At 45.7% G+C, this 21,463-nt stretch overlaps 2 long non-coding RNA genes across 2 annotated transcripts; one reads left to right on the plus strand and one right to left on the minus strand.

Annotated features, from left to right (window-relative positions):
- The first annotated feature begins 791 nt into the window (after positions 1–791).
- LOC144094807 (uncharacterized) lies at positions 792–5,709 on the plus strand. Its single transcript, XR_013306580.1, has 3 exons — positions 792–1,572; positions 2,258–2,365; positions 5,563–5,709. It is a non-coding gene; the product is annotated as an uncharacterized LOC144094807 (long non-coding RNA).
- A 4,437-nt stretch (positions 5,710–10,146) lies between these two features.
- Positions 10,147–14,846, minus strand: LOC144094808 (uncharacterized). Its single transcript, XR_013306581.1, has 3 exons — positions 14,752–14,846; positions 11,095–11,152; positions 10,147–10,329 (listed from the first exon to the last, which is right to left on the minus strand). It is a non-coding gene; the product is annotated as an uncharacterized LOC144094808 (long non-coding RNA).
- Positions 14,847–21,463: the final 6,617 nt, after the last annotated feature.

The following is a 21,463-nucleotide window of genomic DNA, read 5'->3' on the forward strand; positions in this document are numbered from 1 at the left end:
TCTCCTATTGAAAAACTGAAAATTTTCTGTCGTCACAACAATTTCCTGTAGTATTTTGGACCTTGACAAAAGAAATTCTTGCATTAACAGCATTATTTCTTGTAGTATTGAGCTATCTCCTGTGCTAAGACCCAACCAGTTGTATTGCAACAACAGAAGAGTTCACAATACTACAAAAAAAATTTGTAGTAACGACAGGACGAGAAAAAATTTCGGTTTTATTTTGAGACGGGCACTCTCGCATTTTTCGACTGCCGCCTTCCTCTTCCGCTGTCCCTGCCTTTGGGCAAATAAAGTTGTGATTCACTCGCTCACTCCCTCTCTCACTCGTGATGGCAGCCGAGATGTGCAATTACCGAGAAGACCGTTACATGAATATGTCATCACAACAGTGTACACCATATACACTACATACGGAAAGGATAACTTTCAAAAACACCATCAAATACAGCACTTGTTCTCTAGGAAAAAACTACGAGATACATAATTTTCGTCTCAATGAGACATGGGCACATGCATATCAGCAGACACGGTAACAATATACAACACATTAACGTTTGTGTTGGAGGGAAAAGAAAGTAAATTAGGAGAACAGCTAAAATGCAGCATGATTCATAATGTTATAAAAAACCGACACAATTTCTCCGGACTGAGACAAAACCAGTTGTTGGACGAGTTGGCGTTCACAATGATCCATAACAACAGCGCGACAGACGGGACAGAGAAGAAGGGACACGACACTGAACGCTGACACAACTAAAACATTTATTGGCCGCCAGCCAGTATAAATACTGCAGTGGTGGCCGTATAGGATACAAGCACGCTTGACTTGCGTGAGATTCAAAATCACCAGTACATCAAGCACGTGTCAGCAGGCAAGTGTCATACGTGAGAAATAATGTCACCGCTACAGTGGGCACAATTTAAAATTCACAATCAAAGTAACGATTTTTCTTATCTGACAGCGCTACAGCGGGAGTACTGATACATGTTTCTGAGGTCCTAGCTATCAGGTTGGCCACATGACAGAGAATAAATTTCTCCTTCCTGGCAAGGAACCAATTGTTTCGCGTGCCTTATCAAGCAGCTGTGCTGTTCTCTTTCCACTGTTGTGAGTCAGCGCTCTGTGTTGTGTCCCTTCTTCTCTGCCTCGTCTGTCGCGCTGTTGTTATGGATCACTTTGGGCCAAAATGGCCTGTGTTTTCTTGCAAAGTACGTGCCCACGAAGCCCTGTTCCCAGTAACAACGTTCTCTTTCTTCTAACGCCGCTACTGTGTCATTACTGTGCAGAGCGCGGGATGGTATCGACCCCGCGACCTGCCGGGCCTGACCCGGGGCGCGGGAGGTGGCTTCCTAGTACACACCTTGACAGCACTGGCGTTCCTCCAGCGGGTTCGTCGTTCCCCGGAGCGTACGTGGCTGTTGACTCGGCAACAGAGCCCGCGCGTTCGCCTTACCCGGGACAACGAGCTCAGCGTGCCAGCCGCCCAGCTGAGGGCTCCGTTTGCCTCGGGCCTCCCTTTCCTGGACTTGGCGACCCTCGGTGCTATGGCTTCCCAGCAGATGCTCCAGGTGGGACGCTCGCGCGTGGGGTCCATGCGCCAGTAGTGCTGAAAGCTTGACGATCAGTAATGGAGGAAGGTAGCAGAAAAAGAGGGGAGTGTGAAACCCCGTCCGCAGTGAACGAGATGCAGCCAGAGGTCCGAGTAAAATTTAGGCTTTGTCGCAAAAGCTATTGGGGTAGATATTTTGACTTAATCTTTATTACTCTCTTGAAATATTTTGGCCGGTTGTAGATAACTAGGGGTTTTCACAACTTTCAGGGCATGTATCCTTGTTTTCATCTTCTTCGTGCCAGTTGTTGCATATGAGCTTCTGTGTCGAATCAGCACTGAGGAATATACATGACGGTTCCGATATACAGCCAGTTGAAAGTCCAGCGTCCTGCTGTTTTCGCCTTGTTTCCGTCCCTTACGCTGGATTTACTGCGTGAGACCACGTAACGACTGACCCAGTTCTCCACTCTTCTTTTATGACAAATGGAATTAAAACTATATAAGGGGGGGTTAGGTTACAAGATGTAATTGTATGGGACCAGTCGTGAATAGATGTCATGCAAGCACTACCATGGACTAATGCGGGATGCAAGTAGAACGATGTCGACGCTGAAGATGTGGTTATATTCTTTGAAAATAAGTATTTCGGATCGGCCAAGCTGACCCGAAGTGTGTTTCCTCACTGCTGGAAACCTGTGCAGGCTGTGGGTGAGCGAGGCAGCCGCGTAGACGACACGGGAAGCGCGCGGGACTGGTGGACGGACAAGACACGCCAGCAGATGTGGCAGTACGTGCTCTGTTTGCGACAGGTATGCTGAACGTGCCAGTGTAACCTAGCTGCACACGCTGTGCACAATGCGCAGCGCTAGTACACTACGACAGCTAGGTCACAGTCAGGGCACTGACTGTCTGGTTACTGAATGACCAGTATGACGCTATCGAAGCTATAGCCAACAAACACTGGAACAAGTTTATGAGCTACGCCAATGAATACCTTACGCGCGGTTGTGTTAGGCGCCTTCTCGCTTCTTTCCCGGCGTACAACCAACATATGCGCTTGGGATCGCTGAGTGAGTCACGGTGACGAGGATTGGTCCGACAATGCTTGTTTGATCGCAGCCGCTGTTCCGCTTGCTGAGCTGGTCCACACGTTAACTATGACTCCGGACTAGTCCTGACCAGATACGCTTACATTGCACGGCGCCTTTCTCAAAGAGCAGCAGAGAAGGCATTAATACGCTGATGTTGCCTTTACTTACTTAATTTAAGCAGGTTTCATTGTACTCAGACCTCGCAACTTTGTTCATTAGGCAGTATTCGTAAATGCACAAGGAGGACTGACTACAGCATTACTCTTGCTATACAGAATTCCCACTCTCACTCAGAAAGCACGGGCAAATTTGCAAGGATCGAATGCTGGCTTCTGCGCAAGTTTCGCAAAAATACACCGATTTTTCAAACGGAGGGCCCCATTCACACGAAATGCTTGTCTTAAGCCCATAAAGTTGCACAATCCTAGCGAGTCAGCAGCAGCGTAGGTTCAAGAAAAGTCGCGTGCTACAAGTTTCTACTATTCTTGACATCCCCAGCGAACAATTTCGGGGGTCTTATCAATAAGCATGGTCGCTTTTCTGGCACTCTACGCGTCAACGTGAGCAGGTGTACCTCTCCGGCAACGCGGGCGGCCTGGCGTACTCGGACGCGGATGTGTGGGACGAGCTGGGTAGCGCCGTGCTCGGGCTGCAGACCGCCTTCGAGGTGGCGCTGGTAAACCGACCGATCGCCGATTCAGTAGGAGGGCGCGGCGACACTCCATCTGGGCCCCGGCAGGGCCCACTGTCCATGAGTCAGCGCTTCTTTGTGCGCTTCTGCCGAGGATTTTGTGAACGACTCGTGTACGTGGCATTGTCTTTAACGAAGATATAAAATGATAGTTAAATGTTGAACCAGTCTACCCGCCTTCCCTATGAGCTACTTCGTTGAAAGATGCATGCTCTGCCGTTGTAACGTGCTTACATTCATGCTTGCAGGGATTGGTAGTAGATACAAAGTTGTATGATAATGTTTGCACCACGCTGATGTGTGGCGAAAACTGATGCTTTAGGGTTTAGAGGAAGCGGTAATTCTGCAATAATTAGTGAACTTTAAGACTGACTTTGTGCTTCATGAAATCGCGACTGCCGCCATCTAATCGGCAAACCAGAAGTCTGTCTTTTAAAAGCTTGAGAGATCAATGTGCGCTTCCATTGACAATCTGTCTAATAGGAAGTACTACTGTGAGTGAAATATGTGTGGCTGGAAATAGAAAAATGTCGGCTGTGGGTGAAGGATTTACACCAATAGCTCTTAATATCACATAAAAGGTTTTTCATTTTGCCTCCAAAATACCCAAACTGCGTCCACACACTTTTCCCGCTCTTCAGCTTTGTCAGATGAGTTTGAATAAATTCATCAACCAGCAGGTCTTCCATGGGAAGCTTGAAGAAAAATTTCTTGCCAAGCTTACAGTGAACAAGGAACCTGCTGCATATTTCAAAAAAAGCTGCATCTGCACGCTATCTACACGTAACATCGTGATAGGTGATGAGCCTTGTTTTACTTTGTACTTAAGCCTACCAAGACTCCTAAATCGCCGCCGAAAAAATTGTCTCTAATCAGGTACTTCGCAAGCCAGTTGTACAAGAATGGCGTAGATGGTACGTTTCTTCGCTACACTCATCGAATAGCAGTCGAACCAGGCAGAGACAACCTTGTTCTTGTCTCACGAACCCGTATTGGGCATGTGCATGACTGTAAGCAAAGAGGCTGGCTAGTATGAAAGCATGAAAGTGAGTGAAGAGCACGCTGGACAGTTTGTATGGACGAGATGACGCAGAGCACTTGCAATTCTCTTTTGCGCACACAAAGGCGACACAATAGGACAAGGAAGACAGGACGGAGCGTCCTGTCTTCCTTGTCTTATTGTGTCGTCTTTCTGTGGGCAAAAAATAATTCTGAGAATCGACCAACTATCCCCAAAACGCGGATTACCAGAACACTTAGTGACGGCGGTGGTCTTTTCTGAATGAAACAACATGTATTGAATGACAAAAGGTTGGCCTAGTTGGTGCGTCTTTAACAATGTAGAATTATCGTATTGAATGACTAGCTATGTGACACTAGGAGCACATAGATTCACGTATCACTTTAGTGGTTTCTAGGTAGCACTAAAATTTTACCACAGTTTACACTGCGCTCAGAGCACACTATAAAAACCGTTGAGAGGTCACTAAAGGTGGCTGATGAAATGTCCTCAAAATAAGCGGAGACTCCGACCACAAAACAGCGAAAAAGGTGAAATTCAGGCTTCTAAGAGGCCTTGCCTACGCATGGGAACCCAAATGTTTATGTTGTTTTGTGGTAGATGCCTCTCTTTTCCTGTTCCACATGGTTCATCGCAACAACGTGAAGTTGCTGGTCGCAAAATTCTGTTTTAAGCGTCCTATTAGAATTTTTCATTGTTTTATACATTTTGGTTTGGGTCTTAAGTAAACTTTCGTTCACAAACGCACGAGGCCCACACCTGCTTTCTGTAATGAGGCAGACGGTGACAGCACACACATTCCACGAGATCGGCAGACGGAGTCAGTGCGAAGAGAGGTGGTTCCAATGAAGCACGTCTTGCTTGCTCTGCACATTTAGAAAGCTGCTATGCTGTTTTCCAGATTAGATCACGACGTTTTCGTGTCCTCAGGCGTCACGTGGGCGGCCGATGTGTTTCCGGCTGTCGCTGGGTGGATAGGGTTTGTAGAAAGGATGTAACCTTTTACATGTAAATGCGGTAACAAGCAGGTCCTTGCGCTCTCGTCTCTCCACCATCCTTTGGAAGACGCTTGAGTGGAACTGTCTGCTAAATGGAGTAAGTGGGGCTACTTGGTAGCTTTAAAACGAAAGTGACAGCGCATCCATAGCCATGTTGCGGAGCTATTTGAACACGACGTGATAGTGATCGCGGTACGTGTCGCAGGAACGGCTCCAGCCGGATTCCAGGTCGATGGGTGTGCAACGCAGCTGCGCAGCATTTGCCGGCGTTTGCAGAAGCCTTCAACTGCCCAGATGACGCGCCGATGCTGCCCAAGGAGATATGCGACGGGTTTTAGGCGCCTAGCGATGAGCTTTCGTGAGTCATCGCGTTTTTGCACTGACTGCGGCGAAAAATCACGCCTTTGACTTTGTTTCGCTTGATTATCTCCACAAAATACTAGGTGCAAACTAAAAAAACATATGCGCTTTTAGGGCTTAATTTTTTCGCAAAAAAAAATCATCCTTTAAATGCTATGTGCAATTCGCTGGCAATATCAACAGCATATGAACAAATACCGTGTCTCGAACTGTTGCAGTTCTCCTAGTACAGGTGAACCACACATTTCAAGAGAACAAGGACATCGAGCCACTAGATTCTGAATAGCAGCGGATGTAGATTCATTTCTTTTTTGAGAAAAGGTGCAATTTTCTTGCGATAATCTAGTGTGTATGACATGCTTTATTCTAGTAGTGGTAGCACGTTTTGATGTATATGGCTTGTCTATCATGTTCAATGCGCATTTACTGCTTATTTAATGTACTTGAACTATTCAAAGGAAGAAGCTAACTGGATCACCTGCTGCTCTGACATTCAGTAGAATCTGCACGTCAATCGGGCCAACGAGTCTGAATATTTCTAGCGTTCCCACAAGGTACCCCATCTTCAACGTACAGGCGATCGTCTCTTATCAGACTTCCGAAACGAGACCGATACCTTAGTGTTGGAACAAAATGCGTCGTTTCTATGGAAAGTAAAGCTTGAACAGTGTTAGGAGAGACAGTCTGGGAATACTGGTGTATGCACCGGGTTAATTTCCAACGGTTCATATTTCTGACCATTTTTTTTTTTCAGATAACAAGAAGCAGGGCTCCCCGCGACCAAAGGCCTCTCCAACGTACTTGCAGGGCACCCCTTCAAACCCTATTTCATACATTGTGCCCCCTTTCAGCATACGTCCGTCTTACGCAAGCGGTGACCTCAGGTTTCTGCAACGACCTCAGTGGAAACTGTGCCTTTTTATTGTTGATTGCGAAGCTTGCTGCAGATACTACATTGCCTACATTTCAGTATTGCTGCAATACCTTTAGTGGTGTGATTCCCACGTTATTGGATGCATTTGACGAAAATACACGGCGTTTAGTTTCGATTTTCCTCACTACCACAAAAAGAATGCATGCCTACTTTTTCCTTCTTCTCACCTATACGTGTTAACCAGCACCCAGTTTCATTTATCGCGGAGGTGACACTGTTTCATAAATAATGTAATGAATTTCTAATAAATCTGTGCGGTCATGCAGTAAAATAAAGGCCTCTTTTAATAATGTGAAATGAAGAGCCGTGATACAAGATTAGGGAAACTTGCTTACTTGCATTGTCTCTGTACTTGTCAGTTAACTGTGTGTATAAGATGCACCTATAGAATATTAACTTTTAACAACTGCGGGCTGAAATCGATATGATGCGAAAATTGCACATTAAACCTAAGGGGTGCTTACCAATCGTGTGTTAAATTACGCCAGAGGCGTCACTTAAGGCCAAGTGCGCCTGGTGCGAAAGCCCGTCCCGTCACAGTCGTCCCATACACGATATCCTCAAGCCCTGCTTCAATAGAGATTTGTTGTTGTTGTTGTTGTTGTTGTTGTTGTTGTTGTTGTTGTTGTTGTTGTTGTTGTTGTTGTTGTTGTTGTTGTTGTTGTTGTTGTTGTTGTTGTTGTTGTTGTTGTTGTTGTTGTTGTTGTTGTTGTTTGTGATTCCAGAGCAAAAGGGTAAAATTAGTCGAAAATTTCGTTGAATAAAATTTGCTTCTAAACGAAAAAAGCACCTTTGGTCAAATGTTGCTAAAATATGTTTCGAAATAACGTTCTTCAATGTGAAAAAAGAGCTTCAGTATACAATTACGCTAAAAAATGCACGCTGATTTATGAGTTTTCAAGTCGGCTGTGTAGCCCATTTCGCAAAGTGAAATAACCGCCGGTCAGCCTATGACGACCACTGTGCAGCATCCTGGTTAAACACCAGAGAACCTGAATAGGTCCACTCGGGCAATCCTGCCATGCTTAAAAGTAAGCATCGTATAGTGGATATTTTAAGTGTGTGAAGAGCCTGTAGCTCGCTCCAACAAAATTGCTGAAGATTCAATTGCCGAGAGCGACGATTTTGAAGATTAAGAAAATTTGGTGCACCGAGAGCCCTAGGTCGGTCATATTTGCCCGACGAATTCAGCATCATGATGGTCAACCCGCAGAATAGATGCCTCCAGAACAACTACTTTAGCGTTACTCGTTAGAGTCATTACAATACCAGGCAGAAGAAAAGCGGATATTTGAGAGCATGAACATTACCCTGCCCTGTTCCTTAATGATTCTGTGAAACGAGCACTCGCCAACTCTAAAGCTCGCTGGCGTATGCGTTTTGATTTACCGTTCCTTTATTGCTATAATTGTTCACCCCTTCAACAGCGCTGCAACGTGCTCCGAAGTGCTGTGTTGTCGTCGTGCTGTTCTTTTCCCTGCTCTCTTCTTTCATCGTGTTGCTTTTCGCTGTGCTGTTTTGTCGCTGTGCCGTTTTGTCAGGCGTGCTGTTTTCACTCGTGCTGTTTTTTTCCCAGTGGTGTTTTGTGGCCATCCTTTTTCCCCTGCGCTGCCTTGTCGCTGTGACATTTTTCCTTTGTGCTGTTATGTCGTTCTGCTGTTTTTATGCGCTGTTTAGACGCATGCTGTTTTGTCGTGTGATGCTCTTTCACGGCACACAAAGAGTCATTCTTCCATGTCGAGAACATCGTATTTGTGGTAACAACAACAACTGCGTGCCTCTGCGCTTTACCAGTTCTCGCTTACCGCGCTGCCGGCTCTAAGATTCCGCTACCCGTGACAAGTCACACGATTTTAGCGAGGAATGATGTGAACCGCCAGCGGCGACAGAAGCGCATGAGGCGTGCTCATCGCGCCGGACATCAAAGGTAACGCAGGCGACGACATCGAGAGGCTGGGCAGATCAAAGGACCGGCGCCATATGAAGCAGCAAAACGAGATCGGCTGGCGAAACAACTAAGTGTGCCTTGCGGGCGCCAAGGAGAAGTATTATTTGGAAAATATTTCGCCAGCAGTGCATTCAGGCAAAATTATTACTCCTTCCGCACTCTGTTCACAACAGATTTTCTGATCGTCCGTCCCGTGTTTTTTGCTGTCTGCTATAGTTGCATTTCCTGATGCGCGAAAACAATTTTTTTTGGACTGCTGCCTGGAACACCTTTAAGAAGAAGAAATGGCGATGCTGAAATCTTTCCAGTGGATAATTACCACAGCATTACTACCACATTTTAGCTGACGCGGAATCAGGGAAAGCACATTTGCGCATATGTAAGTGGCGGTAATTATGGTGCAATGAGCTATAATTTCGGACGCCTACAGATCGCCGCATTGAACGATACAAGGCAAGAAGATAAAATAGAAAAGCGCAGAATATAGGTACACGCAGCTCTAACGCGGAGTTCTTGGATGAGTGTTTTAAAGCAAGACACATGGTTGATTTGCACGAGCTGTTCGCCTTCTAAAGTAAACTGGAGCGCTTGCCTCGGCTGCTTCCCTTTCGAGTTGCCGCTCACGACTGGGCATTTGAAGTCTCATAAGAACTGCGCGAGAAAGACGTTAATTCGACTTCTTGAATTGCAGCCATCCAGTTCAAAGATACCTTTTGACTGTCGGCCTTCCCTTCCCAAAAACACATCTCTAAGCTATGAGAAACGCGACTGGTGGAGAGCATATTGGTTTAGGACATTTCGGGTCTTCAGACATACACGCATGCTACGCAATAAACGGACGCTTTTCCGTTTCGTCTCCGCATAAATGGTGCCTGTGCGGCCACGAATTCAACCCACGACACTATGCTAATTAAAAAAATCACTGCGCTTCAAGGTCATAAAAAAATATCCACACATCGCGAACAGTAAAAAAAAAAAACTCAGATCTAAATGCAACCCAAAGTTTATTGCGCATGTATGCAAGTGCATTCATTTAGCTCTCTGAGCTGGGGCTGCTCATAGAAAGGATTACTGTTTCTAAATCAGACGGGGTTAACTTGCGACGTATCTCATTCCTTCTGCGTTCGCCAAACCAGTTATTTCAAATGTTATTGCGCCTTTGCAGTCCAATTCCTTAATTCTATAGCTGGAGACCACTTTCAGTCACGAAGCAATTTCTCTCTTAATCTGCTGTGGGAGCCGGGATCGAGCCCGTCCGGTTCCAGGCTGACTAGAGTGGCACTACTGCAGGGAGGCCGTGCCCGCCCTGTGCTTGAAGCCGTGGGCCTGAATTCGGAGGGACCGGGCAGGGCGCGATCTTCAGAATTCGGGTAGTGAAAGGTTATAGTTCGGGAACGCTTCATTTTTTGTGTTCTTACAGCGAATCGGTCAGGGCTCCACATTGATGATCGTAAGAAGTTAATGATGCCAGAACCATGCATTCAAATGAAAAGCGCATTTGCTGGAGTGATGTGAATGCTATTGGATCGAAGCAGGAAGGAAATGCATTTGGAGTCCTGATTTGTGCATTTTATTTTCTCATCTCTGTCAATGGCCGGATTCCCACTTTTCCTCAAATCACGCCTTCTTTCGCAGTCAACAGGATTCCCTTCACTGGAGGCTGTCTTCAATTCTTTCGTCAGGCATGGAAGACGCGCTCCGACCAGGACCGAATGGAATAAAAACGGCCGCTGCGAAGAAAATCAAGAGGAGAGAACGGATTTCATTATTGAATACATTCTTGTAGCGTGCACGTCGTGATACCCGAAATTTTGGTCGAGAAAACTATACACTGCTCGAGGCACGTGCACACAAGATGTACAGTGTGCAGTAATGGCTAACGCCAGCTTCATAATTCTGTAGCTTGACGAGAACCACATTCCTGAATTTTCGAAAGATCTCGAAAGTTTAACCAATTAAATTCGCTTCAGCATGCGGCTTAGAGCGAAGCTAGTGGCATTAAGACCTTCCAACTTAATTTTCTCTTTCTTGTATTAACCCTCTTTGTTCTATTTCAGAGTGAGAATATTCTTTCTTTGTAACCTACCCAGAAGCCGTACTATAGATCATTTAAAGCCTATGTTATAAGTAAAACAATTCCAGCAAAAGGCCCTGGTCGCATTTACATTTAGAATGTCGAGCCCTCACAAGAGCGTGGCAGCATTCGTTGATCCTCCGCTCCCTTGCACGCAAATTTTGACTGTACCAATATGACACGGCTTTAGGCAATGCACACTTCTGAACCCACAGATCTGCAAAGAAGGCCTGCTTGCGGTGAACTGTGGCACACTGTTAGCTTCTTCCGGCTATGAACTGCTGCAATACTCTGGTAACCGTCATCAGCGATGTGTTGAGCTCTATGAAAGCAAATGTTCTTGCTATTGCACTTCTTCGCATGGTCATTTGCTGTTTAAATTAGTTTATGTGTGGTTCTACTGTCAACTAAAAATTCGTACCAATAAAAGCCGCCGTGAAGACGATGAGACTTGAGAGGTTGGCCATGTCTCTGGAGCACTGTAAGCAGTCAACGGGAAACATTTCGGTAAGTTGAGGTATGTTCGTAAATAAAACGTTGTTCAAAAAGCGACGTCTGCAGGAGAATGCACAAAGAAACATCACAGCTGCAGTTCTATACTCTGTAGGCGCGACGCGTTTAAATTTCTACAATCGTTATGAGAAAATGATGAAATGAAATAATCGCTTTTCTCATAGATAGAGCTGTTGTGTTATAATCAAATCATGACATTTAAACTCTATTCATTACTTTCGTTTCGGGGAATGGTAATTAGATCGTAGCCAGCAATTCTGGACAAAAGCATTTTCGAATAGGAAACCATAGATGAACGCAATCTTTTCGTACATGTACAAGATTTATCTTTAACAATCAATATATCCACCGATCACCCGGCGGTAGTTTTGATTATTTTTCCATTTAAGGGGACACTGAGGAGAACTCTCTCAATTCTTTTTTGTTAGCAAAGTCTGATAGTTCGGCATTTCATGGCTTTGGTGCCGCTTGTCTGGGAGCGAAAGGTGCATTTATGTCAAAGAAATTTCAATTCCAAATTGAAAAAGTTTTTCCCGCCCTCCAATTCAAACTCGGCGCACTCTTATGGCGTCACTGCGTCCTCTTCTGACGTCACAGGATGGAGTGACGTGGAACGTGACGTAAACGCAGATTCCCTGATTTCTGACAACTAGAGGTGCGGTCTAGCAGCCGCCGATATGAAATCTACCGCCGCCGCACGTTGAAGGCATCTATCGTGGATCGCTACCGTTGCTTCATTTACGTTTGCACCGGCTTCTTGCCAGCGTTACGATGGATCCCGTTCCCGAACCCGCCAACGAAGTGCTCGCAAAAACTCCGGCCTGCATTTCAGAGACCTCATCCCCACAGAGCGTGCGATGCTTTTGAGGGAGCACGGTTAGGTTAGGCGCTGGCGGATCGTTTTCCCCTTCCTCAGTGAGCAGTCGTTGCAAACTAAATATCATAACCCCAGTGCGGGGAGTCGTGAGGGGCGAGGACAATGTCGGCACGTCGCGCCCATCGGAGGCTGGCCGAGGCTTGGGGCCAATGAATTGTGATTCCTTGAAAGGCGCTGTTGCACTATGCAGCAGGCGGCGTCGAGGAGGTTTCTCACAGTTGCAAGGGCCAGGTTTTTTTTGGGGGGGCCACAAAAAACGGATGGGTGCTCAAGGGCGCTCGCGTTTAAAGTTGGAGGCTTGAAAGTATAACCGACGCACGACGCTTCAACGGGTTCCGCGCGTTTCCGGAGGTACGCGGTCCACTGGATCGGGTTCTCTCGCCCACTTGCATGTGCCTTCAGATGTGGAATGAGAATGGATTAAATTAGCCGAGAGCTTGAAGAGAACAGCTCCGCCCAAATGCCGAAGCTATTGAATGGAGCCGCAAACAAACAAGTTGGAGGAGAGCGAAGTCACTGCCTCAGGAGGTTCCAAATCTCTCCTAAAGCGAAAGCCTTACTGGAAACGAACTTCCGATTTCGCCGTGGTAGTGCTCCGAGGAGGCACATGGCGTCACAACGCGAGCCTCACCGCGGAGCCGAACCGGTCTGGCCGGGCCGGCGGCGGCTGGCGCACTCAGTGCGAAATAGAGACGTGCTCCAAGTCTCCGCCAGTGCGGTCAGAGTACGCTGAAGCCGCCGAACGCGTAGGCGGTCAAGCCCAGTTGGAATATAAACGGTCTCACTTTGTCTGACGTAACATCGCCGTGCAGCGCTCGCGCGCGCGTTACGCCGGAGTATAAACGCGCCTTAGAGCCTGCGCTTAACCGCTAACCAACGTATTCGGTGGCGGCATCTATGGGAGCCACTGAAACAACTCGCGCGCTCACTGAATAAAAAAAAATCTATGCCGAGGCTCTGAACCGAACCAGGCCTCTGGCGTTTGAGGCGGAGACGCTACCGCGGCATATCGAGTGAATGCGCTCATCCGATGCAGAAGTCTCCGCGCTTTCGCTGCGTATATCCCGTCCAGCAGAGCTACGCCAGCAGCAATTTTTTCTTAACTGCCTTATATCTTGTCTCCCGTCCCTAGTAAACCATTTCCTTTATGTAGTTTGAAGTTTACTGGCACAGCAGGGAACGTTTCGCCGGGCAAGCGTGCGAATACACAAGTGCTGCCTTGTACGATCACCGACCATCATGCCATCATAGTTTTTCATCAACCGTGGCGATCATCTGACCAGCCTTAACAGGCTCCTTCAAAGGTAAACTAGCACTTGAAGCGGCAGTTGCAGTTCCTCTGCCGTTCGGCTCTTGTAAAAAACAAATCCACGGGACACGCAAACCACATAGGCGCGAAGCGCCATAAAAAACCGAAATCCCCCTGGCTGCCTTTGGCGCCACCAAGCATCGGTTTTTTTTGCTTCCAACATTCAGGTTGCCTTTTGTCTGTCCCCCTTGTGTGACAAAAGTGCACTATCGGTTCCAAACAAAACTTACTTCGATATTTACCAACGCAAATTCCCTTTTTCAGCCTCAGAGATTCGTGCCCTCCATGGAGTAAAGAAAATTCCTCCAAGGTGGGGTCTCTAGTGCTATGACGTCATCACGCTTGCACTTCCGAGATTGGACCGTGGCGGCGCTGCCTGTATTTTGGCTCTTGCTATTTTCTACCTTACAATAGGTTTGTTTTCAATAAGAGTGGCGTTTTTGTGATCAGGAGCTGGTATTCTAACGATACAAGCCAACTTCAATTTCTCCTCAGTGCCACTTTAACGTTTTTGCCGTCGTGCCCCAGCATCCTCCATTGGTTTCCTACGGCGCCGTTTTAAATGTTCGATAGAATCTATGGAAAAGAAAGATTTTACTACATATCAGAAGAAGGAACCATTGCCTTTATTGTTTTCTTAAAATTGTTTAACAATTTTGCAATTTTCAAAATTTTGTCCGAAGTTGCTCGACATGAAGGCATGCAATTCGAACAAATCACGACAAATGCGGCCAACAAAGCACCTTTTTTATGGACTTAAAATATGAGAAAGCAATGTGGAGTGGATTCTCGGCAAGATAAATACTCCCAAGAGGTTTAAACTTACACGACCCCATTGTGGCGTTCCTTATAACCTTCATTGCACCTGCTATTTGTCGGCTACCTTTACGCATTTGTGTTTATTATATCTGACTAGGAAGAGAAAAAAGTGGAGAACGCTTAAAAGATAAGGGAGGGAGACAGGAAAGATCGCCATTCGCCTGAGTGCTGTCTTTATTCCCACTAGTCTAACTTTTCAAGACAGCAGCATGTCTTTGGGGTCCCGCATCTGATACGAAATGTTTTAATTACAAATGTTAGTCTTTCGAAGATGTACGCGTTTTAAGTAATGCGTAAATAACATTTTGATTATCATGACACTGAAGGCATAGACTTGTGAGATCCTGTGTACAAGGCGAAAGTACTTTGCACTAGCTCTAGCTTGCACTGGCGCCTTGATAAGTAAGGGATCAGGCTCCGTTTTAGTCGAATATAACAAAATCCAAAAGCTTCTCGGGAACATGAAAGTGCCAACAAGGCGGACAAAGAGTTGTGTAATGCAGCTGTAACATATTATATCGAATGGAAACTCTAGTTCTGCGGTGAAGTGGTATACGTACCGTTGTACTGAAGCTGAGGCTGCTGCAGGGCTGGTTGGGAGAATGTGAACCTGGACGCGGAGCCCCGCTTTTTATCCGCTTGTCGCTGATGGCCAATGTACGATTCAGCCGATGAAAAATAATACAAAAGGTTTCATGAGGTTTGAATGATAAAGCAATTTGGATGATAAAAACAACTCGTCTAACAAATAACGACTGGCCATGCATGTTTGAAACGATGTGACAGGCTTTAAAGTTATGGAGCTGCATGGAAAGTCCCTTTTGTTCGCAGGTATTAAAAATTGTTTTTCCAACATGATAGCGTGCATAGCTTTGCGTATGTCGAAACCAAGCGTTGTAAATGAAATCTTTCTCATTTGGAGTCGCCTGACGCATGCCAACTCAATGTACCGATCCAATCATGCCCGGGCTGGCTCAAAAAACAAAAAGCCCTTCGCTGGATTCATCTTGTGAAATCAGTGATACCCTTAATATCCATATTTAAACTGGATATCCCCTGGTTCTATAAGTGCAGCCTTGGTGATTACAGATCGTACTCTAAAAAAGGTCATCATGAAACAAAAAATAAGAACACGTTGCTCAACGAAAGAGCCAAGTTGTATACATACTTTCTTTTGATTTTAAGATAAACAAAAAGAACCTAAACAGGATTTGTTCACGGTGTAGGCCAGTCTTCGACGTTCAGGCTTTGCTACCAAATTACCGCGTCGCAGAAGAAGCAAACGAAAAAGCATTATGGACAAAAATGCGTGTTTCACAGCAGTCTGTGTCAACGAACACACCATAATTAGCACACGCGGAAAACACAAGTGTTGCGAAAAATTCACAAACCAAAATCAAAGGTGCCTCTCTAGTTCAAGTGCTCGTCTCCCCCACGCGTCTTTGCATCGATGCGCCCCAGAAGACTGTTTTGGCTGGCGGCTGGTCTGTCTTGCTGCTGTAGTTGCTTCAGCCTGAGGTGCTATATCGTAAAAAACTATGGGTCATTGGCTCCATTGCAACGCTGTAAGTGCGCCTTTCCAGCTTCCCCCAATAGCACGAGAGGAGTCTACAGATTTATGCGCAGCTGGTCGCTCCGGCTGGCATCCACATCACATCAAGCACAAGAGCAAGATAAAAAAGGCCGAAATATGCTTAAGCATATAAGGTCCTGCCCGTCACGCTCTTGTGAGCCACGTTTTTCTGGTGCGCGAATTCTATCAAAGAGCAAAGACACAAAAGCCAGAGAATTAATCGAAGCTTTTTTTATTGCAAAGAACGGAAGCATGTTCATCAACGACACGTCCATATCTTTGTATAAGGCAGAGGACAATTTTTTCACTCTTTCGCTATCATATCAGCTTTGAAGATGATAGCACTCCTTGCTTGTACGATGGTATATATTTGTCCGTGTTGCCTTCAAATAAATCAGTTGTGAGTGGCGCTCCGTCCTGTTTTACTACCTTGTGTTGTGTCTGTTTTCGCGCCGGTAACCAAAGATGTACAAGAACTACCGTGTGACACTTGTTGCAGTGCCAGCCACTCGTAGTGCACGCTTTTACCCCACATTCGAGAAGGCAGCGCTAATAAATCGGTGCCCTGTGCTTTGCACCTTTTTCGATTATCTAATCAGCGATGCTTAGTAACTCTCATAAAAAGAAAAAAAATTTGCAAGAGCAACAAACGTCCTCTTTAACTTCCCGGCTTTCAACTAAAAAAAAGAGCAGCAATGCGTGAACTTTGTCTCCCAGCAGGCCTTTCGCAGAATGCCAGAGCATACGAGAGCTTATACACCCACTTGGAAGAGATCATAAGTATTGTGCTCATGCTTGGAACACATTAGGTGGTTAAGAGGCTGCACCAAAAGAGTATCCCTGCCATTCGAAGGATCACCAGAGTGCGGGTGGTGATTTAGGCGAGTCTGTATAATCAGTGACGCTGAAACAGTCTCCTGCAGCCCGCCATACTTAAGTGGGACACAGTAAAAAAAAAAGAAAAATATACTCAAAGGACTCGGCGGGAACTAAGGTGTCGTTTCCGGTTTTTCACCCTATTCGGTCTCAGTGCACCAAATGAAGAAGGCCTTATTCTTGCGATTAGCATTACAGGTTATGAGTGCTTTTTAATAAGATTATTTTTGCTTTCTTGTGATCCTGTTTTCTGCCTCAAAATTTTTCATTGCCCACTTTTGTAAGCTCTCGTGGACGAAGAGCACAAGAGCTAACGAAAATCCCCTTCATTTCTTTACAGCTCGGTTTCCGATAGCGTGAATAATTGGAATGTTCGATTGGAGATGAAACCCTGGATAGGGCCTTTGATAATCTTTGCGATCCCCAGTCATAATATTACGCGTGCCATGGACGCCAGCTAAATATGCCAGACCTCTATATTTTTCACATGAACTCGCCTTGCGATTAATACAGGCATGCAGCGCTGATTTTTCTTGCGCATTTCTGAACAAATGGCAGAAAAAGCGGTGCGCGTGTGAAGATTTCACGCTTCTTTAATGATCTGGACACAGTGCCTCTGAAGGCAGATATATTCAGCGGAGCTGCAGAGATATAATTTCTCTATGCTAGACTGCTTCTGGGTTGTTATGACCCGACGTTGAAATTGGCCTCAAAGCGTCCAAATGCTTTATCCACAGCGCCACCTTGCCCCCCGTAGGAGTTTCAGCAAGAGCTTGCGTGCCTAGTGGAGCGCTGCTGCTTGAAGTGAATTCGGGAATAAATAGGAATAAGTAAGGCGAATAAATAAATAAGGCGAACTCATGAAACTATCGTGCTTATGTCACACCTAGTTCACAGGTGTATCATATGCCACCCGCATAATCGACCCTTTTCGCTTTAAGAAACTTTACAATTGCTAAGTACTTTTCAATATTATTCTCTGTGTTCTTGGAGACTTCAGTGAAATATATGCCTGCTTCTGTAAAGGCCTCGCTTTAAACAGCGACATGTCACATTTCGAGGGTGCCGCCGCGGTGGCTGAGTTGTTATGGCGCTCAGCTGCTGGCCCGAAAGACGCGGGTTCGATCACGGCCGCGGCGGTCGAATTTCGATGGAGGCGAAACTCTAGAGGCCCGTGTACTGTACGATGTCAGTGCACGTTAAAGGACCCCAGTTGGTCGAAATTTTCGGAGCCCTTCACTACGGCGTCTCTCATAGCCTGAGTCGCTTTGGGACGTTAAACCCCCATAAACTAACCAAACCAACATTTTGATGGCGGAGGAAGCAGCACCGTTTTTTGGGCCTCTATGCCACTTCATGAAAGGAAAAATTAAGGCTCTGATTCTTGGAAGTGTGCCGTGAAGTTTTGTGCCGCTTACGAATCCTTTTCTTTTCACTCACTTGCACGTGCACTGCTGAAGCATTTTGCATCTCCTGGCTTAAAACAAACCACACAAGCAGATTATCATTTAGTGTAGTTTCCTCTTTAGACATTTAATGTATTCGGTGTGGTTGCTTGCCTACCTCGGCTCCGCATTGGGTTCTTATCTGTGTGATAAAGATGGCACTGCTAATAGCTTGGCACTCGAACGCTGTTTCGTCAGCATGGGTATCAGAAGGACAAGGTCAGAGTAGCTCTATTCAACATATTCTGCGCTCTAGATTCAATTCCCTACTCAGATGCGTTACATTTGTGTTTTCAAGCTGAAGCAGGTCAGTCTCATTCGAGGCGGGCTAAATTGATATCAGATTTTTTTGTGACAGGGAGATCTTCTGTAGCAACTGCTGTGCATTGTACTGATGCGCTGATTGCAGAGTCTTGTTTCGCTGTAGTCGTAATTCTTATTGCAATAACAAGCCACACTGCGTATATTTCAATGTCAATCAAATGTTCCTGGCCGGAGTGTAGTCATGCGGTCGGTGTAACACAGCGATCGCTGTTATTTCTTTCTTCTTTTCATTTGCGAGCTCCGAGCTCAGATCCCATTTTGAGCTCCGTTCTATTACGTGGTCGTATAGGCCCTTCATCAATACAGGAATGCCGAAACGAAAGGACTAGATATTAATTCTGATATTATCCTTCTCGCTTTTCCGTGCGGAGGAAAGGGAAGGAATTTAAATCTGCGGTAAAGCAAGGCAATCCAGCAGGTCACCCTGCGAACACTCCCGCATGTCTGGATTACGAAGGCTTGCTGCCAGCATAAGAGGAAATGTCTTCTATAACACCGGGTCTGCTGCCAAGAGCGGTGGTCTAGTTGCACCCGACTTCCAGGATTTTCAATGAATGCAGTGCCTGAAGATATTAGCTCGGACCTCATTTACTATCAAAATTATTTCTTCACATGGAACGAAATTGAACGGCACAAATTCCGTGAAATGCGGGATGGGCGGGGTTCGATCTCCAGCGCTGCCAGGTATGCACTGTTGATACAATGGGTACAAGCTTTCCCCTACGAGGTGCTCGGCTTCTTTAGCGTGAGACGCTTGGGAAATGGGTCTCTAATCCTCCTCCCCCTTGCGAAATGAAAAGATACCCTGTGTCACGGCGCTATTTGGCCAAAGCTGCCCTCGCGCCATAAAAGTTCATCATCATCATCATCATCATAATATTCAAAATTACTTAAATGATTTGGATTTGATGTGGTGCTCTGATAAGCACAAACATCACGGTATTCAATGATAATGTACATAGGCTTTTAGGTGGCGCCTTTTTTCTGTATTGACTTTTGGAGCTGTTGGGAGATAGAAATATCTGCAGTGAACTGGCATTTGTGCGCCGATGCCTTTAGTATCAGATAATACTGTGACGAAGAAGACGAAGCTAGCAGTGGTGCGGGGCGGAGCGAACTAGGCGCACTAGGCCAGTGGGCATTAAATCATATCTCTGCCATCGTTCATCGCACCTCATTCTTCGGCTGGTCGCCAAGTAACAATGTGATCCCTATGCGTTACGAGCAACCTCGCAAACCTTGCAACCATGAGTGCTACCTTCTACGGACTTAATAAGCTATTGAAGCACAAAAGACAGGGGTTTATTTTCTAGCTGTATTTAAATGAATTCACTGGAATTTTATGCACCATAATCATCAGCAGCCTGACTATGCCCTCTGCAGAAAAAAGGCCTCTCCCTTACCTTTCCAGTTATCCCTCTACTGTGCAACCTTAAGACACAGCTGAATACTAGATATTACATAAGCACAAGGGTTGCAGGAATTTTACTTCTAGATTGGCACATTGACAATACATTTAAATTTCACTTGCCTGCTCTATCAATCCAGATGTTAGCGTTCTCTCCTCCACGACCTGCAAGCTTGCGTTGCGACTGACATTAAGAGCCAGGTGCCGCAGTTGACGAAACATTTCGGCGCAAGTTTACGCCCACTCACAGACTCCTCAGCCTTAGTCGGAGTGGACTATAACATCATATAAGCCTAATTCTGTAGGTAATACCTCTTCGGGCAGTAGGAGCAATGGAAAAAGATTTCAGTTCCTGCTGAAAAATTTAGTAGGATTATTTTTTATGTGCTAACATTAACGCCTAACATTTAATGTGCCTAGGGTGGGCAACAGGCCGGCCTGCTGGCATTTTGATGCGAAAGCATTTGTTGTTCCATGAGTGGCGTGTACAGAACCTGTTAGCAGAGCGTGTCTGCAGACCGTATCATCAAAGCATGTCTGCAGGAAAAGGATCATTCGAAAAATTAAATTCGCAGGTATTGCTGTTCGAACCCTGGCCCTATGTTTGCGAGGCGGGCAACAACGCATACAGACGAAGGGTTTTTTTTTTCAGCGTGATATTGGTTACACCCGTTTATATGCAGGAGAGAGGTATATACAATATGTAGAAAGTAACTAACCAGCAGCCAATCAAGTTGAATGGACACAGAACACCACAAAACTAAAACACATCTTAGAACAGTTTAACTAAAACGGTGGCAAGAAAAGACAAGGTATTATTGCTACAAGTCTGTTGGAGGGGCACGAAGTGAATGCTTTGAGGTATTTACGACAATGAACTGTGCTGGGGATGTGAACTGATGCTTAACAACGACGACTTGTAGCAACAAGTTGCTGAAAGCAGGTATTGGAACAGTTTATTTTTAGGCTTTAAGAAGTTTAACGTTAGGTAGTTACTTAGGATGTGAGGTACGCCTTAGTGGAAGCTCCGAGTTATTTCGACCACCTAGGGTGCTTTTAATTAAACTGACTTAGTACAGTACACGGGCCTCAAGCAATTCGCCTCCATCGAAATACGACCACCGCGGCCATTATCAAACCTAGGACTTTCGGGGCACCAACCGTCCGCTATAACCACTGAGTCCCCGGGAGACGGCACTGAGCTTGTGATTTTCGGCATATGTAGCCAGCCTCTTGTGTTCTCGTGCGTAGGCTTTCTCATATATAAAAAACACAGAAATTAATTCTGAGCCATGCTCTAGGGCTATTTAGGTATCATAATAATCAGCCTGACTAAACCCACTGCAGGGCAAAAGCCTCTCTCATGTCTCTTCACTTAACAAGAACATTCAAACAGCACTAGACAAGAGGACCAGAGAGAGGAGGAGAGAAACACGGCACTGAATTTACAACTGATTTACTTGAGGTAAGAAGTCAATTTATACTTACAAAACTGGGCACACATGCGCACGGTCATACATCAATGATGAGATAAAAAATCTAAAATGCCAACATACGAACGTGATGTATCTACCCTTCGTGCAGCAATCGCATTTGTTGCGCATACAAAACTTATTTAAGTTTTGCTAACTGAACTATTAGAGTTT

This window comes from Amblyomma americanum, chromosome 6 (assembly GCF_052857255.1).
Source record: "Amblyomma americanum isolate KBUSLIRL-KWMA chromosome 6, ASM5285725v1, whole genome shotgun sequence".
Lineage (NCBI taxonomy): Eukaryota > Metazoa > Arthropoda > Arachnida > Ixodida > Ixodidae > Amblyomma > Amblyomma americanum.